This window comes from Ambystoma mexicanum, chromosome 1p, assembly GCF_040938575.1.
Source record: "Ambystoma mexicanum isolate Mex_15411 chromosome 1p, UKY_AmexF1_1, whole genome shotgun sequence".
Taxonomy (NCBI): Eukaryota; Metazoa; Chordata; class Amphibia; order Caudata; family Ambystomatidae; genus Ambystoma; species Ambystoma mexicanum.
Genome location: NC_090921.1, coordinates 1,355,076,539 through 1,355,091,918, shown reverse-complemented (window position 1 = coordinate 1,355,091,918; position 15,380 = coordinate 1,355,076,539). Strand labels below are relative to the sequence as shown.

General features: G+C 45.8%; 1 protein-coding gene across 1 annotated transcript in view; it reads right to left on the bottom strand.

Moving 5' to 3' along the window:
• DBP (D-box binding PAR bZIP transcription factor) overlaps positions 1-15,380 on the bottom strand; it is a 205,345-nt gene that overhangs the window by 154,220 nt on the left and 35,745 nt on the right. The window lies entirely within an intron of this gene.

Here is a 15,380-nt window from a genome sequence, read left to right as displayed (position 1 = left end):
TTTCACAATCAAGAAACTGGGAAATGTAACACCATTTGAAGAAACAAGAACTCACATTATTGGCTATTCCGTTCTATTCCTTGTGCTTAGTGGAAATCTAATAACATGTGACATAAGAATTATTCAAGTATAGCAGTTTGTTGCATAATGGGAGGCAATTATGAACAGTCACCTTCAGATTACACAAGTAACCGAAGACGCACAGCAGGGACCTCACCCCGACTGCACCCAATGGTTTCGTGAATACTACATCGGTCCCACCTATACTTCCTCATTCTGTCCAAGGTCTTGTCAACGAATGAACAACCGCCAAACAAGTTCCCTGGATTCTAGCCAGCTCCAGGATGGTCTTGCTTTAAGTCTCCTTTACCGTCTGTGACCGATGGAGGGTTTTGAGCTTCATGCCGATGTATGTGAAGGATCTCTTAAAATTAGCTAGGCTGACTCAGACCCTCCTTCTTCAGAGGCTGATACTTTGAGTATCATTACTTTGGGTAATAATAACATCTATTATTAGAGCACTTAAAAGCAGTATGACTCCATTATGAAGCGCTATAGAACACCCCAATGTTATTAGTTTGATGGCTAACAGTGCTTGATTCTTAGCATTACATTTTAGAGATCCACTCCTCAAAAGATATCTTGGTGATAACAGTAACTTCTCTGGGGCTCACATGGGCCGATGTCAGTTTCCCACCCTACTTGTCTGAAGCATTTTCCTGCGCGCACGCGCACACACACATACACACGCACACATGAGCCACTTTATATTGGGTGTTGTGGGACTAGTTTCAATGAGAATGCGATAGTAGCAGGATTACTCCAGGGCGCTCACCTGGGTTATGAACGAACTGATGCCAAATCTAATAAAGGTGCCGACCATTGTACCGCATAAACATAACTTGCCTCCAATAAATTCGAAAATTACAGAATACTTCCAAGCTCGAGTAGAATTGACCAATGACAACGTATCTGCTCTAGAATTGTGTATTACTTCCAAGCTGGCCTGGTTCGGCAGTCGGGATATTGTTCAGTTGCTCCGCTCAGAGAACGTTTTAAATATACCTCCCCTGCTGGTCACCACAATTGATGTTCCACTGGACACTGAAAACACCACTGGGCAAACTATTACTCACACGAATCTGCACCTGGTTCAGGGATGCAGAGAGGGTGGTAATTCGCTACCCGTGGTATCAAGAGAAGTACAGATAAAAGACTTTGACGTGCACAGGGTTGTTGGCTCACCGCACAATAATAGCCTTTACGGCAACGCCCCACTTGTTTCAGACCCCGATTAATGAAGAGTCTCCCATTCCGTCTGTTATTGCCAAAGCTGCATCAAGATTAGCCAATCCCGTTAATGAGGGTTTTTCTTCAACTCTACTAATGCAGGCCAATGACCACATATCAATGCTGGTCAATGCTTGTGCTTGTGAAGATTTACAATGCACAGTTTCTTTGCACACTGGTTTACCTAATACTATTCTTGAGTACCTTGCACCAAAAAGGCCTCTTGATTGATTGATTGCCTGATTCACCTGACGTGGCTAATGTTTTGGTTGCTGTTTTGGATGGGGCTCCCTACACTAATGTTAGAAAAAAGCACTGCTTATGGGACAGGCTACACTCCTTAGGAATCAAGGACACTTCTCTCACATGGATCTCCTCCTTCATATGTAATTGCTTACAAATCATGCTCCTCCTCCCTTTCAACTCCACATCCGGCCCAGCGCCGACTTGGGTTCCACATACCTATCTCCCCTCCTCTTCAATCTCTATCTGAACCCACTTCCACAATCTCACCTGCTACACCTACACAGATGATACCCAGATCATCCTCAAAATCCCAAAAATCGCTAGGCACCACCCGTCGGGATCCATCCTCATGCCTCTCGGATATTGACCTCTGGATGATGACCAACCACCTCATCCTCAACACTGGATAAACAGAAATCCTAGTTTGCAGAGAAACCACTCTCCTCCCCTAACCTATCCCCTGGCCTCACTATAAAGCCCTCCACCCCCCCCTCGAGACCCTTCACTTCGGTGAAAAACGGTTGCATGATGGACTCTAATCTATCCCTCTCCCAATACATCGCGTCCGTATCCAGAACCTTGAAGGGAGGGTCCCAGAAATGTCCATTATGACCGCTATGCGACTGTCGACTCGCAGAATGAAGTATGAAAGGTATAACTCACTCTTTGGCCAGTCAGTGGCTGCACAAATGTATCACAGATATGACAAGTGAAATTTTGTCAGCCAGCCATTTAAACTGTATCCAGTTGATGGTTTCGAGGAGACAGCGGTCTCATCAATGGACCAGGTCGTATGGCAATAAAGCTCGGTATCAACAACATCATCAGGGACATCACGACATAGCCATGAGGTAAATATGCATCCATTCATGAAGCTACACAAACATGCACTAGTTTATTGCTTGTAGACATGTAAAACATGCTTGTAACTCCCGTAGGTAGAGGGGTGGATACATTTACATAATGCTAAGAACCTTTTCTTTCTTTTGCCAAAGCAAAACCGCTATATGCAGTATATACGTGGACCAAGCTTGCATATGCTTTATTGCAGCTAACCTTAAGAAGCCATGAAGACACATAGGGAACCTACAGTGAATCAGATTGGAAAGACAGGCCTCAAATACATGAAAGGGGAGACCTGATCCCTGCAGCACAAGGCGCAGTGCTGGTGTTCACAGCCAAGGACTGGGGCAGGTGGAAAATTCCTGGTTCCCGAGCCAGCAAGCCACCTGCAAGAATTCAGAATAAAATTCTCATAATTGCAGACAGAAGAGCTTTGTTTTGCAGTCATCTCACATGTGACCCAGCAGAAGATGACAATGCTCATTTACTCGTGGTGGGAAGAGAAGCTGTTACCAGCAGGACAGAGTGGAATGATACAAGTGCTGCTCACCAGAACTGCAACCTGCAGGCACTCTCTCAGGGTTAGGTGATCAGACAGTTGTGACAATAGGGAACACACAGCCCTCCATGTTCGTTCCCATCACCTTGAAAAGGTACACTCAGCTCTGTGACCAGGCAGGGTCCCAGGCCTGGGAGGACCCGTTTTAGCCAATTCAGAGGTTCCATTTATGAGGTGGTATAAAATGTTGCACAGGCCAATGGCCTTCCTAGTACCCTGCAACAGTTTAGTTTGTAACATTTAGGGGTAGTCTCATGCGGAGCTACCTGATATGGGGGACCAATAAATATACTAATCTATGGATTTTGTATATATAGTTAGCCCAAACTGACGAATGGGGAGACCCCGTATGTTTTGGGTGTTTACCCGATTTTGTGGCGTCATACTTGTATAAAACCATGTGACACAGGCTCAGAAGCTGAGAATGCTGGAGAATTGTTTTCCTCTGTGATTCCTGTATGTTTTGGATAATAAAGACAGTATACTTTGCCCAATGGCTGACTGTTCCGTTCTTCCGGTAGGGAGTCTTTGATGAGCCCAAGTTTCTCTGCTATGTATCTGGATGAATGTTGTGAGGTCCCATCCGCAAGTCCTTAACAACCTAAGTTTTCCACCTACGCATTCTCAGGCAAATCTTCCCCTACCTCATCTACCCACACCGAATCTTTGCCATCCTCACCATCATCCTATCCCACTTAGACTATGCAAACTGCCTTTATCAAGGCGCACTGCATTCCAACTTAGAAACTCCAAAGAATCCAAAACGCTGCAGCCCACCTGCTCAGTGGCCTCCCACCTAGAGAACACATCAGCCCCGCACTGAGAGTCCTACACCGGTTCCCTATTGGCTGATGGACTACCTTTAAATCATTGTGCATTACTCACTGTGCCATCCACAACACTGGTCCCAAATTCCTTCAAGATAAACTCACATGCTACCGACCCTCCAGGACCCTCAGATCTGGCTCAGCACTTCTCCTAGTTATCCCCCAATATAATTGCACAATACTGGGCGGTTCATCCTTCTCCACCCAAGCTCCCACCATCTGGAACCATCTCCCTCTCTGCAACTGCCAGATTGACAACCATCTCACATTCAGAAAGGCCTTAAAACCTGGATTTTTCGTTCCTCTTTTTTAATCCCTCTTCCACACTATCCTTTGTTCGCTCCTCGCAAACAAGTGCTGGACCAGACCCAACAAAACACCAACAATTTCACATGACAGCATTAGCCAGCAGTGTTCGCAGTGGCACACTGATAAACTCGACCCTTTCCACTCCCACAGACAATCATACACCAACCCGCTCTCCCACGTCGGACCTCCAACTCTCTAACTGGTGCACTCTGGGAAGGAACACCACCTGAAATCTGATTGTACCTTGAAACGTTGCCAGTGAAAAGCATCTGGACAGAATGCTTGATTCGACAAACCACTAGAGGTAGCAACTGTAGCGTGCCTAGTTTGATTTAGGGGCAGGATATTTTGTAAGGGCCACCCTACCTAATTATCAAACGGCATACCTAAACACTCAGAATGCTCAATTGACAGGTTTTCACTGGCGATAGAGGGGAAGTGCGCCAGTTTAACTTGGGCTATAGGACACAGTATGCACTCAGATGGCCCTTGGGGATAGGAATGGTGATGCGCTAAAATGCTCCTGGGGGGCATAAAATACGACAGCAATAGGTCGCAATGTCCATTTAATTTATTTGCCTATTGCACTAAAAGAATGCCACTAGCCAGGTCATTACCAATGGTAGTATGCTGACCGCACCAGAAGATGCACTCGAACAACCAGCCTCTCACCTTGGGAGACTTAAGGGTCATAAAAACCTAACAAAACAACATTGATGACAAACTCTGTCTGAGTTTAAGGTATGTATAAATGCACCAGCTCTGTGGACACATGCCGCAGGCACGGCTCTCCATCCATGCATTCTATAATGCAGCTACGGCTATGTCAAATTCGGTCTAGCTGCTCATATAGCTTTCCTCACTGAAACCGCTGATGTGCCTCAACACCTCTGCTTTTAGTATACAGCAACATCCTACGATAAATTCGGTCTGGTTGGGCACACATCCAGTCTCCTGCACTAGCAGTCTGTCTTGACCACAGACAGAACCCGCACATGCATCTGACCTCTTGGGGGTTGTTTACTGGAGCCTAGCCAGCCCTCTTAAGTCCTAATCCCAGTAGAATTCACACATGCATCTAAAGTCCACTCTTCGTTTTTCCCATATCTGGACTTCGGGCTCTGAGGGTGTTCCAACCACAAAGCGCATTGAAGCCATGCAAATGGGGAAATCGGCACAATATAAATAATGACTACAATGCAATACAATACAATACAATACAACAGTAGGTGATGAAGAAGTGGTCTGCGCTATGAAGCAGCTTTCTGATCGTCATCTTCAATCTACCTCTGCTCCTGATGAGTTTATCATTGTTGACGGTTCTGGAAGCGACATCATACTTGTTGACGCACAATCATTGCCTGGGATAATCTCTCCTACTATGGTTAACAACAAAAAGAAAAACCTAGGAAGAAACAGACGAAATCAAGCCTACTGACATTTGCCCAGAATCGTATTGAAAGTCATCAGAAGGGTAATAGGGAAAAAAAGAAAGCTACTGGTCAGATAGTTGCAAGTACAGTGACTAGGGAATCGATCACTAATGAGGCTGGTCTATTTGATGATTCCAGTTCCATTAAAACTCATAATGCTGCATTGAAGGGGTGAGGTTTAAAAAAAAAAGAGAGTGGCTAAGAACAAAATCATTAAATTATGTTAGGTATGTAAATGATACCAACAAAGTCGCCACTAAACATAGTCACTCATTTATGGTAAAAACATCGGAGGCCCAAGCTGCTCCCCTATAGCCTGATTTACCCAGACGCCGGCCCGGGTCTACCTCCCACACTGTTCGCAGGGAGACTGTTGATGTAGATGTCTCTATTTGTATGGAGGGAGTGGCGCAATAGTTCCGCGAGGAAGAGCCTGTAAGATTACAAACTAAGGTGCTTCCTTCAAAGTCTAATGCTTCTACTAATACTTGCTCGCTATTTATAGGGGGACCTCTCATTCCTTACACCAGGGTTGAGGCCAGCACCAATTTAGATCGGGGTCCTTCCCCTAGTGTGCTTACTGGCATTTGCTCTCAGTTGACCAATGGTGTTATACCGCTTCACAAGGGCTCCAGATAAGATTTTAAAGTGGGAGTATTTTACTTCCTATTTTTTCAAGTTGGGAGTAAAACATTTTTTTAGGGAGTAAATAATTAAGTCACATTCCAAAAGGGAGTATTTTATAAGTGAGTAAAAGTATGTTTTAAAAGTAAAACAGAAATGTTTTTGTAACACATACTTCGTTGCGCCTAGTTTATTCAAGCACATTGAGAGAGAGATTTTTCATCTTCGTATCAGGCAGCAATAATAGTTTCTTCCTGTGGTACTAAGTGCACTACTGGTCCAAACGTGCCCATGCAGCTGTGTGGGTGACAACAAGGGCACAAGGACCTATGTGTCTGTTTCCTACTTTTTGTTATGAGTATTTTGACTCTCTATTTTTATTTTCTGGGAGTAAAAGTGGCTGATGCACCCCTTATCTGTAGGGCTGCATCCGCCCTATGGGTAAATACCTCCACTAGTACTGACTCTCAGCAGATAGAGGGTACTAATATCCATGATTCACGGGTACCTAAATTACTAGCACAGAAAAGTAACAGTGACCAGAGTAATGGTAGTAATTCTTATGCTTTAAAGATACACATTTTCTTGTTTGGCCCATTATCATTGTTTAAATAGTTTTGCTGTACTCCAGTTGTTTCATGGTGTAATCCCCATGCTTGGCATTAGGTCAGAGGACATTGCTATTGGGGAGCAACTCGAGGGCCCTCAATTCTCTACTGCTATTGTATATTTCAATGTGGCCTCGTTGCTTGAATATGTTTATTCACACTTAATGGCTCTATGGAAAAAGGGTTACGATTGTACCATTGTTGAGGCTTCTCCTGAGTGCCCCACCAAGTTGTCCCTGCAACATATGAGCTCTTTCACTATAACCAATCGCCCAAGGTTGCCCCATGCTGTTGTGGGGAGGCACGGTAGAGGGCCTTTATTTCTCAGTATGGGTGATTATGCCTCGCCGGCTATTAATCTCGACTCCACAGGAACTTGACAAATACCCCAAAAACTCCTGACAGCCCGGGTCGACGAGCCTTTAGCTTCTGACTGGAATTGGCTACCTCAGGTGTTGCAGCCACAGCTCATAAAACGTCCCTAGAGTAGCTTTCAATATCCTCTCCTGGAATACACGAGTGCATGATCATTATAATTTGGGGGGGAGGGGCGGCTGTTGGAAAGCCCGAGGGGAGAATAGTGCGATTGCTTTGCAAGAGACCTGGAGGGTGGGAACATTGGAAGTCGATGGCAGACAAACTATTCAATCTCCTGCCATAAAAGGCCCTAAAGGTCGTCCTTAGGGATGTCTAATTATTAGTGTCAGTGAGAATATTGATATTCTAGCCAAAGATTCCGCTACTGATTGTGTTTCGGCTGGGGGATTGAGGTGGATGGATATAAAAGACACTCCTAGACGACTGCCATTAATTAACATCTATGAGCCAATGTATGCCCATTGCCATCCCACTGTTATCAGAGGTTGGAATGTTAATTGGGAAATTTCAGAATTTCCCACATTAATTTGTGGTGCTTTTAATTCGGACCATGATTATTTAATAATTGATTCTGGATACCCCCAATTGTTAACTGCGCAGATTCAAGAGGGTTGTTTTGGGTGAATATGCTATATTTTTACGGTTTCCTATGTTGAATGCACATTGTCCAGGGTATTGTCCGCCAAGTTTCACTCGAATGGCTGGAAAAAGTGCATCTATCCTTGATTATGTGTTTGGGAATGCTCCTCTATATCCCTATATTGTGGATATGAGGGTCGATGCCAGAGACGATTTCCACTACATATGATCACTTATGGTTGTTGACTTCCACCAACCGATGGCATTGGGCCTGTCAATTTTAATTCAGCAAAACATCGTGTAGTATGGAAAACACATAGGGCCTCATTAGGATACTGGAGGTAGCCGTGCCTGTAAAACCGGCATGGCTGCCGCTGGTATCATTTTCTTTCCAGCGCCCATGAATGGGCGATTACCGAGGCATTACGGCCTTGCCGGACCCGGTAATTTCCCATTTGCGTGTGCCGGAAAATATTCTTTCCGACATGCTCTGCTCGCGGGTGCCGGTACGCCCGCCAGATCAGACCTGGCGGGCAAAAAGGCACCCGCAAGCAGAACTCGTAGTTTGACGGTCTGGTAGTAAAGGCACCAGTAGCTTACCGGCACCGTTACTACCGGACCGGCAAACTTATGAGGCCCATAATCTTGAATTTGTCAGCAATGGTGTGGAATCACACTTGGGTATGCTTCTCGCAGCATGCAACACGGTGAACAACCGGGATCACCAACAATGGTATTTGTAGTAGGAAAATGTAGAAAGAACATACACTCCCTAATTCTAACCTTGGCTATGCTCGCAGATATATCAAAGTAAAATCCTCCCTGTAATTACCTATGGAACACAAATATGGTCTATTAAAATGGGGCAAACATTAGACCGTATTGACAGCAGTGCGTTCAAAACTCTTCTTAAACTCCCGCCCTCTACCCCATTGAGTATGTGTACATATAGAATGTAAAGTTTGAAAATGAAGCTGTGTTTTGCTCACTAGACACTTAGATTGCCACTGGAAGTGCTCCCATGCCTCTCCTGGCTCTTTGGTTTATGATATTGTCAGGGGATATATTTCATGGGGGCGCATTTGCTTGCGAGATGTAAGATTATATTTTTGACCTTCGATCTGCTTGGGGATCTTGTGCGTCTGAGACTTTTGATTGTGCCAATTATGTGCAGTGTAAAAACTCGACTCGAAAATCTATTAAGTTATATGACCGTGAGCAAAACCTGTTGGATTTCTAAATCTTCAAGTGGATTATACTTGGCATCCATAATAGATGCGGTATATAGCCCAGCATGTGGTTACGCATTTCCTGAAAGGGATATCTTGTGGGCATATCCGAGAATCAGATCTGATATGATACAATATATGTCATTCATAGCGCGCCTGTACACAAGCGTTTCTAGGCACGACAAGGCAAGGAGGGGGAAACAGAGAGAGGACAAAACGATCTTACTAGGCCCTGTGTCATTCAGATCATGCAAGGGGAAGGGAGGGGAGGGGGGTGGGGGGAGAAGGTGCAGGTAACTCAATAATTGCAGCCGATGAATGGCTCATAAGTGCAGAGAGAAGGGACTGTAGGGTTGCAGATACAGACCATAAGTGCTAGGGGAGCCGGGAACATGGTTAATACTTAACAAGAAGGTTGGCACATGGATGAAAATGCCTAGACAGGAACGTTGGTGCAGACTTTGCGAACAGGTACTAGAGACCACCAAAGACAGTTTTTTTTTGTGATAGCCTGAATGATGCACGCAATAAATGGAACACGGCTTATGGCAAGTTGGAATTGAATAACTTGAATCCTGCTAATGTTTCGGGCTGTTTGCAATGACATTAATATGATTTATCATACTACCAGGCTATAGATGTATACAAGTAATGTTCTTAATGTATTGACAGATTTTTAGAGTAATCTTAACTAATGAATTGATATGTGTTACTGTGGACCAAATTGTATTTTCATTATTTGTGTGTCGATAAACAAGTCTTTGACTATAATATCTAATTAAGAAAAATATGTCCCAGTTCAGACAGATTTTGTGACAGACAAGTGGTATTGGCTGGCATGGACACACAGTGACATGCAACTGACAATTCCCCAAAGTGACGGACCTTTCAATAGCCGCAGCTTTTTGGGACATCTTGCAAGTTACCAGTGACAAGGGGGTTTGGGAGGGTTTGTAAAACCTTTCATTCTGGCATGCGATGGCAGCACCTGGCAATTCTAGGATTTATGATTGCAGCTGGAGAGCAAAGTATCTGGCAGCCTTTCCCGTGATCGATCCGGGAACCGATTTGCAGGGTGCAAGAACCTGCGGTTTCAAGGCTAGCCCTGCCCAAATCAGTTCCTTTTCTTGTAAGACCTCTAAAAGCACCCGTTTGTCCTACAAAAATCATCCTTTAGTCCTCCAAACGTATTTTTTTCCCTCTCGAAGGGTATAAATACCCTGTCCTCTTAAAATCTTAGGCAGGTCCCTGGCCATGGTGCCATATACATTTTCTGACTCTGTACACAATTTCCTGATAGCGCCATTACTCCCCTGCATCACACGCATGCGCCTGAGTCCCTTGCAAGTAATTGGGTTATTGCAGGGGTCTGCAACCGTTGCCGCTCCAGATGTTTTGGACTACACCTCCCATGATCCCTTGCCATGGACTATGCTGGCTAGGGCTGATGGGAGTTGTAGTCCAAAACATCTGGCGAGCCAAAGGTTGCAGATCCCTGGACCTATGAGCGTCTTCGGCTCCATAGGTGAATCTGATGCTGAAGGGCAGGGACTGGGGGCAGAACCCCCACAGCAGCTTGGGGACAGGGGGCATGGAGCTCACGCAGGGAGTGCTGCATGGGATGGCTCTGCGGGCTGAGCCCACGGCACGTATACTGCTGCTCTTAAGGAGATCATGCTATTTCATCTTCCTTAGTACGTTCAATAGCCCTTGTGCTTCGAGCCCAGCACAGGAACACATTTCTACGGAACTCCAGGACCCTTTGGTAGGTGCTGCTTTTTTTATTGCAATGTAGAGTGGTCTTGTATAGTAGGCCTTCTGATATATTGGCTCAGTGTCTCGGGAGGATAGCTTAGGGACAACGTGCTCGCCTTGGAAGCAAGACCACACGGAGCGCAGGTTCAATCCCTGGGTCAGCGCTTTGAAACCTCTGGGTATTAAGCGCGTTATAAATAACCTATCATATCGTATCATTGGTCCTGGAAGAAATAGTGAGAGAGGAGAGGGAGAAGCTGATGTACATTCTGGAGTGTTGACGATTAGGGACAGGTAGAACCTCTTTCCTGTGTGTTAATATGTGGAGTTGGATGAGGGTGCTTAGTTTGTGTGTGTATGCCCATTGCCGCTCTTTTGTCAACATGTTGCTAGCTTGTTCTGCCAGGAGAGCTACTGGATCAGGGTGTTGTGCTGTGTTCTTGTGGTGTCCGGGTAGAAATGGTGCAGAGTTATGGAGTGTAAGGCCTGCACAGCTCTGATGGAGATAGTGTCAGCTGGGGAGGGACCAGCGTTTTATGTAGTGCCTAGTGAGGAGAAGAAATGGAGGGCAGGTTAGTGGGGACAGCACACCTGGGCTGAGGATACATGTTCAGACTGCCTCGGAAGGCAATAGGGCAATGCCCGGCAGGATGGTCTATCTGGCACGCGTGGTCCACTTTTGCGGATAATGTGCATCAGTTTGTTGAGTAAATACGTTATACAGCTTGTAGTTTGGACCAAGGTTATCGACGCCCAAGTGCATTACAATGCACCATATTTGCCACAGATTTCACAACAAATCTGCTTCCAGACACTTCTCAAAGATTTGGTGGCAACAATGGATGAAACGTGTTTTACAATTGTGGTAACATTGTTTATTGGTGCCCAGGCTTTTTGTATGACCCGGTTGGACCCAGTGGGATAGTGATCAGGGCAGGGTATTCCATCTTCCCTTTGTTTATACCTGTGATGATAATGGAGTTCGGGAGAGAAGCTGTGAGGATGTTCTAGTCATCCTTCGCCCAGGTAGGGGTTTTGCTCAAGAAAAAGGTCTAGATGACCTGCGTCCTTTGTGAAGAGCACATGGGTGATTCCGACCCAATTAAGATTGTGTCCGTCCTCAGGAGTGAGCACGTAAGCGCTATCTCCCCTATTGTGGCCTTTGCACAGCCAGGTTTTTAAGGATCAAGTCAGGTGGTCAGCCAAAGCGCAGAGTCACCAGGCGATGGTGTTCCATAGGTTAGATGCTAGTGCTGAGAAAGCGGCCTCTTCTTGAATTTGCCTCTTGAAGCACTGCACTGTTATTATATAGTCACGATGCTTTAGCAAACCGTCCTGACAGGTGCATACTGGATGAACCTTAATTGTGGTTTCTAGGGCCCGGTCATGGACGGCACTGTGGAATATGTAAAGGAATTTGAAGTGGTTCCTGTATTTAATTGGGAGAGAGTGAAGAGTCCGGGGTACCAGGATGATGTGTCCCGCTCATTCTAGTCTCAGGAGGGAGTCCTCTATGGCCGTTTCTATTTTCCATACCCTGTTCAGCAAGCAGTACAGACGGCTTAGGAAAAGACTGTTGGCGCTGTCAAGTCTTCATAGTTCTAGGGCAATGACTGTCAGGATTCTTAGTGGCAACATCAGGTTTGGCACGATGGGTGGAATGGATATTGGATGAGAAAGCAGCTCATGACTATTGCCTCATGTGGTGCTCCCATGGTGGGGGACTTTATTCACGGTAAATGCGAGGGTTTTGACTGTTGAAGTCAATTGAGGGCACATTACCATTTCATATGGCCAACAAATAGTTGTGCATTGTGCTTGTGTGGCAGAGCACGAGTGTGGCTTTAGATGTTCTGAGTTTCAACTGGTTGATCATCAGCCACAAGTGCTTTTGTGAGAAGCATTTGCAGGGGTCAAAACTTTCATTCATGGGGGCCGGAGCTCGAAGTATCTCCTGGGTGACAGGATAGTCCGCTGACCAGGAGCTGCTCATTGCAATCCAGGAGCTATTAAAGTCGGTTCTCACGAATGAGTTCTCAGAGCAGTGAAGGTTTTTTGTTGGATGAGCAGAACAAGAAGATAAAAAGTTATGCATTGGTAACTTTGTCCCCATAACATATGAACCCTCCTGCTTTAAAAGACTTCTAGAAGTGTCCTGATGTACCTTTTTTCAAATCCCCGGACACAGTGAATTTCCAAGGCATATTTAAGTAGGACCAGTTGGCTTGGGGAGTCAAAAGTAGCACCTGGTAGCTGTTAAGTGAAGCAGTATCTTAAGGCTGTCCCCAGGAGCTAAATAGCTCCCGGCCCTTGTCAACTGCGAACCCCGATTTGGTTGATATTCATTAGAGACTTGTTAGTTTATAGACACTTTGTGTATGATTGGCATTATTATATCAGGTGTGACATGAGTTACCAAAAATGGGGCCAAGTAGACATTGAAGAGCAGCGGGCAGGGAAGCAGATTGAAAACGTATCATACCTTGCAGGTGATATTGTGGGGCAGAGTTGAAAGGAAGCATGTGCATTCTCCCCGTTATTTGGGATAGAAAAGATTCCAGCAGTAAAGCGCGATTCCTTCCATTCCCATATCAATGTCTTGATAGGAGGATTTTGTGGCTGATGGTGTCAAATGCAGACGAAATATCCCGGTGGATGAGGGAGGATGGTGTGTCAGTATCAGTGATGATCACGAGTATGTCCTAGATGAATTGGAGGGTTTATTCTGTTCCCCTCATTGCTCTGAATCCATGTTCTGTCTCATGCATAATGTTGGTTCCTACGATATCGCATGTTTAATAAGACTTCTATTTGAAAGTCTACAGTTTAGTTGTGCACTTTTGGTTGAATCGACCAATTACATTTAAATGTATGTGTATCTGTGTATGTGGGGAAGGGGGAGAAGGATGTGTGGGAGCACGGGCATGGTGCAGGGATGGGGGCAATGAGGGGAACCCCCAGAACAAAAGAAACCTCGGATTGGGGTCGACCAAAAGTGCACAAGCAAACGTTAGACTTTCAACAGAAAGTCTTTTAAAACATGTAGCACCGTGTCTACGTAGTCCCGAAGTTCTTGGTAGATGAATTTCTCTTGGTGTTGTGCAGTGTAGGAAGCGTTAGTAATAGGGGGTAGCTTGAATCGTCATCTGGATTTGCTGTGGGTTTTGTTTTACCAGGGCCATGAGATATACAGATTTGAAGACTATTGGAACAGTTCATTGTTTTATAGATCAGTTGGCACGTGAGGAAATCCCTGGCTATCGTGTTTGGGCTTTGTAGATGTTAGTGTCACGCTTTCTCCTGCACACCCTCTCCCTGCTCCCTCCGCACGCCCGGCCTCTGCCAAACACCATCAGGGGATCCCGTTTATGCACTCTGGCAGTCGGAGACTGCATCATCTTACCCGCCATACCAAGACACTGTTTGGACCATGGGTTTACCGGCCATCCCAGCGCTGGAAATTACAATGGAGACTCCCACTGGCAGCCCGTAACAATCCACATCGTTTGCGACGATCCTCGCGTCACGTGAGGGGGCCAACACGATCACGCATCAACTGAGGGGCTAGCACCGCCAGGAGTCACGTGGCGACAACGCTTCCGCATCACGTGACATGCATCATGTGATTTCTCTCAAGGATTCAAAAGCGGCCAGGAACACGGAAGCGTTGCTTCACAGCTGAACTCTTTCAGTACCGTACGGCTCTTGTTCCTTGTTTTGAACCTTGCTCCTACGATCTTTGCACGACCTCGGAATTTGTCTACTGGATTGATTTGTCTACACCCCTGGCACCTTTGAACCTTGTCTTTGCATTTTTCACGACCTCGGACTTGGATTTGGACTGCCTCACGGATTTCGTTTTGTTTTGGTACTTTGGCCACCGGCCTCTGCAAGGCGTTCGCCTGGCTGCATAACCTGGATTGCCTCAAACCACGGTGTGCGCCCATCCACAGAGTGTCGCACACCAACCCCTAACCCTCTGCTATTGGAAGTTCAAGCCCCGTCCAGGGCCCCACTATCCTTCAGGTTGACACTTCCTATACTCTAGGTAAGCGGTGCTCTTTTTCCTTGCTGGGTATTCATTGTACAACACGCACATTGTTTGATAATCACTTATTGCCTTGCAGTGCTCCAGGGGTCCTTCTGGCTGTTCCCGGTTCCAGACCTGACGGCTCACAAAACAACCTGTGGCCTCAAAGACTGCACAGGCACTGAATATCTCGTTGTCTGTGTGGTACTTGGGGACGGAGGCATTACTAGTCTACACGACCATCAAGATCAAGTCCATAACAGTTAGGTGATCATGGGCTCTCTGGTGAAGCTGCTGGATTGTTGGAGTTGAGGAAGGGGCAGAAAGCTGCCAGGGTTGCAGCTTTTGCTGTAATATGTGCTACTGCTTCTGTTTTGTTTGGTATTGAGATGCTAGACTTTTTGTCCCAATGATCTTGCGACCGCAAGGTTTTGTTGGTGAAGTGGGCAGATATACAGTTTCCTGTGATGCGGTTGGAGTGCGGTTGCAGGTTGATGGGTTCTTAAATTCGCTAATAAGTTTGAACTTTTTTTTTAAGGCACTGTGTGCGTGCAATGTGTTGTGTGAGGTCAAGTCAGTTGTTTGACGTTTACCACTTCTACCCTGCAGGTCCGAAATTGTTGGTAGTAGACAGGTTTATGTAATGAATACCTTCCGCACACAAATCTCT